Raw genomic sequence first — 4,944 nt, forward strand, 5'->3', positions numbered from 1 at the left:
CCCCCCCCTAAGAATAGAACAATGTAACTTTAGTTTTAGTTAAGTTAGTCGAAGCGAGACTCTCGACCAGGGTAGACAGTCAAAGTTACACGGTCGAAGTGAGCGCGCCGTGTTAAAGAGTAATGGCGAGAATACTACAAAAGTCCTTGCGAATAGAAATATTCTTGTTTTTTCCTTCTCTGGGCCGCTGAGCTGCCCCAACCATAAGGAAAGTGACGAAACGTCCTCACAATACATATGGTATATCTGATAATCTACATTTTTGTTCTGAAAGTTTTTTGTTTTCTTTCTCTCACATAGTTATGGAAATAAATTTTTGAAGGGCAGTGACTTTGAAGGATCCAATGTGTAGTATCTATGGTGCTTCTCGCCGCCTCAATATCCCTCTATTAAAAAAACGAATCGTAATACATTGTTTTTATATTTTGATATTATTTGATGTATATAGTAAACATAATTTGTTATTAAACAAATATAGTCAATGCTACCTTAAATATTCGAAATCATTCGAAATTATCCGGGTTCTTTTTGATACACGCAACAGAGGTCCCTTACTTATATATTATTGATTATTCTACAAATAAGGGACAATTTATTACATAATTGTTGGTCGACTTTGTTTAAATTATAAATCATACGCGATGAAATCTATAGATGAAAAGCCGGGCTAGATTTCCTGGGGTTAAATAAGCACTTTCATCAGAGTTTATAAATCGATTTCTTCACATTCATTCTTTAAATTTTCGGGTTTGGTTTTGTGCTGGGGTTGTGGTTTCGATGTTGAATTCCGCTAATATTTTGAAGTTTTTAGAGGTGTTTAAGACTGTTTAAGACTGTTTAATAAAGTGTAACATCCGCGAACAAAATTCAGGGAGGGTGTCTGTCAGTCCACTTTTACCACAAGTGTCATAATAATGGCAAGCCGTTATATGACATCGCATGATTTTACTGTTTCTCTGCACAATAGCGGCTTGCCATTAGGTATGCGAAAGAGCAGAGAGAGAGAAAAATCATACGAAAAAATTCGGTGGTGGGTTTTGGCTTGCTTTGCTGATCATTACAAAGTCGAGTGGTAGCTGCTCAAGCAAACGGTCACTTTTATTTGCCTATTGTATAAAGACAATAAAAAACCACTAAAGAAACGCTGTTTTATTTAAAGATTTGATTAACTCGGTTGCAAATTAGGGTTTTTTTGGAAGAAACGCATAGTGAAATCTTTGCTTCGTGAAAGTAAAAAAAAAGGAACTGGACTTTTACATGTGCTTAAGTTGATTTAAAAGAAAACATCCACAAAAAAAAGGAAAAGATAGGATAAAAAAAGAAACTAAATTCTACTTTAGCCATTTAAATAATTTAAAATATAGTTATGGAAACGGTGAACGTACCAGCCTAAGGAAGTCTACTATTAACGTGAGGTGTTCGGTAAGGTGGCTGAGCAAATTGGTTCCTACTTATTAACTTTGCTGCCGGACCTGCCGCCTGCCTTGTCTAGAGGAGGCGACAATCTTGTATGTACTGCGCCCATATCTGCTATTGTGGAACATCTTTGCCGCGTACCGTGAGTTGAACATTGTCTCCACGCGGACGATGTATACATTTTACAAAAGAAACAGATAACACGGAGGCAATCAACTTCCTCGAATCTATTGGACGAGAGATCTTCGCATGGGCAAACTCGTCAGGGGCTAAAATTTCCATACAAAAATCAAAAAAATTCACATATGTCGAAAGCAGATTTGCGATGCAGGAAATCTACTGACGCATATTAATGGCTTACCAGTAATAAACGTGCAGACGCTGCATATTCCCGGGCTCGCTTTTTCCAACAAATATCGTTGGAAAGCACACTGTCTTCGGTTAAAAAATTGTACTTTAACAAGGGTGAATTTCATACAGTACGTTGCTTGGAGAAGCCATGCGCATATTAACACTATTGCTTATCTTACCAAAATGCTTGTGTTAAGCAAGATTGACTATGCTTTGATAATTTATGGCAATAGCTGCAAATCTAATATCAACATCCTCAAACCGATCTATCATCAAGCCGTCAGAGCAAGTTGTTATGCTTTTCGTACCACGCCCATAAATAATATCATAATTGAAACTGATCTCCCAACTTTAGAAAATAGACTTTATGAGTTAAAAGCTAAAATAGTCGCCAAGCATCTTAATTCAAAGAAGTCTATTCTCGGTGATGACGTGAGAAAGATTATTATTGCGAAGAAAATTCCAAAGTCACCATCTGCAATTGACCATTATTTGTACGTCGCAAAGGAATTGAAAATTCCCTTAAAAATTATCCGCTCTTTTGGTGTTAAACCTCCATGGATTTTGAAATACTGTTCTTTTGACATCTCGCTGTCTATGCACAAGAAAGAAGATACTCCAAATTACGTCTTCAGGAATCTAATAGCTGAAAAAACCCAAGTATTGGAGAGTACTGGTTGGAATCTTTTATACACAGACGGCTCAAAATCTTTTGGCCTGCCCCCTGCTTGTGCCGTGGTAGATGCTACAGGACGGATTCTTCTCAATCACATATTTCACGAAAGTGCTTCAACGTTCACAACCGAAGCCAAAGCTATCCTTCACGCTGCTAACCTTACCCATAAAAGCAAACTCAAAACCGTCATTGTTGCCGACAGTTTGTCTGTATTACAAGCTATTCGGAACCCTTCGACTTCGAGATGGAGCACCATCAACAAATTAAGAAATATAATTACTACACCCGACGGAAAAATTAAAATGTTATTGGTACCTAGCCACATCGGTTTATTGGGAAATGAGCAGGCTGATCGAGCGGCAAAGTATGCTGCTTCTGCTTCTCTATTTATGTATGATGTCATGGAAAAGTTGGATCTTCAAAGATACATTGGGAGAAAAGTTAAAGTGAAAATTGCAGAAGGAAATTTACAATACCATCATCAACACTACTCTTCTATTAACCCTCATCCATATATCCAACAAACATTGAGAAAACCAAGATCCAAACATTTACGAGAATTTGCCTTGGTTATACTATCGCAACTCACCAATGGATCTTGAACAAGTCTTCCTCCCCAATCTGCAGTTGTGGTCAAACTCTAACTATAAAGCACATTCTCTGCGACTGCCGTAAGTTTTCCTTGGCTAGAAGTATTGCATTTGGAGCGACTAACCTTTTGGACATTCTAACATCAGCTTCAGAACAGAATATCAATTCAATATATTACTTTATTAATACTACTAAGCTCATTATCTAATGTACATTTATTTATATTAGAGCCGATAGCCTGTGTTGATAGTGCTCAATGTCTTTTTTTTAGTCTAAGAATTTATTTCATTAGTTTATAATTATAATAATAATAATAATACTTAAAATATTCTAAAAGGAGGGCGCTTTACCTTCGTTCGTTTGACTTCAGCGCGATTTTGTACCCGGCTGGCTAACCTTTGTCTCTCCTGTTACTCTTATTGCTTGTCGTCATAACGAGGAGTATGCCAAAGTTAACTTTTGAATGTTAACTTTTGAATGTTTGCGTTATATGGTCACTCGTGGATATATATGCACGGACTTAAGCAGTGTAAACAGAAAGTAAAGTAAATTAAAACAAAACAAAGAAGGAAGAAAAAATAGGGGAAAAAAACCAAATAAGTTTTATTCAAAAAGCAAGCATAATAATAATACAATAATTATAACAACGGTAGTGTAGTGTTCGTGACAGTTAGAAAGAAGGTAAAGAATTTTTTGGGATGTTGTTTGCAGAGCAACGTTTTTTGATAGGATATATCATCTGTGCCTATATTAGCTTCTACCACTTCTTTATCTTTTTCTTCGTCAGAGATTTCAATTACTTACTCATCAGATTATTTTTGAATTAGTCTCGCTTATGACCAAATTCCGTTTTTTCAATGCAACAGGGGGTTGTAATCAAATACAGACTGACTTTTTCAATTATTCTCAATTGTAAACAAATACAGACGCTTACTCTCAGACACGACCAAATTATTTTTGAATTACTCTAATATATGACCAAATTCATAGTCGTTTTTTCAATTCAAGAGCTTTGCCAGTTGCATAGACAAAACCCAGCCTTAAATAATACAGACGGACCTTGTGAGCGGAGAATTAGCAAAATAAATCTCGCTAAATTCCGTTATTATAGATAATGCTCGTTTTTTCGTAAAGAGCAGAAAAAAAGCCGACCGAACGAAATCCCTACATCTACATATGTGGACATTCCAAATTTTATATTCTACATAAGAATTTAATAATTAGGGATTTTTTAATTTGTTGTAGGAGAACATTGCAGCTAGTTCATCGTTAAAATATTTATGGAAGACAAAAACCTTATATATAAGACATTGCTCTAGCAACATTTGCGCAGTATATATGTATATATATAACGTTCTGACTGTGGGTCAAAACGAATCTATCCTATATTTACTAAATTTCAAATTTTAAAAATTGCGCGAAGATTACTTTTCAAAATAGTTAGGGCACAAACCATGTATTAAAAGTTTTTGTTACTAAAACAGTGAATTTTCTAAACAGTTGTGAAAGAAAGCTTAATATATGCATGTACTGAAAAGAATACACCCGTTTAAGTTGAATCTTTCTCTCTCATCGCTTTCAACGGCAATCAGAGCAATTCAAAGTATGAATGAGTAAAGGCTTTTATATGACAATAAAAATCAAAATATTTTGCAAATATTGTACAAACTTATCTATCTATCTTCTATACGGAGTCTGAAATAGCTTGTCAACATACATTCAGTTTCAGTTGTTGTAGCATAAGAAACGAATGAGCAGAGAGTGCATTAATAAAAAAGATATAAGTAAAGATTACGAGTACATTGCATTTAAAAGACATAAGTATTAAAATTTAAATTTTACGAGTTATGAAAAAATATTAAACAAAAAGAAAATTATAAAAAAATTATTGTATTTAAAAATATTTAAAG

This window comes from Glossina fuscipes, unplaced genomic scaffold, assembly GCF_014805625.2.
Source record: "Glossina fuscipes isolate IAEA_lab_2018 unplaced genomic scaffold, Yale_Gfus_2 263, whole genome shotgun sequence".
NCBI classification, from domain to species: domain Eukaryota; kingdom Metazoa; phylum Arthropoda; class Insecta; order Diptera; family Glossinidae; genus Glossina; species Glossina fuscipes.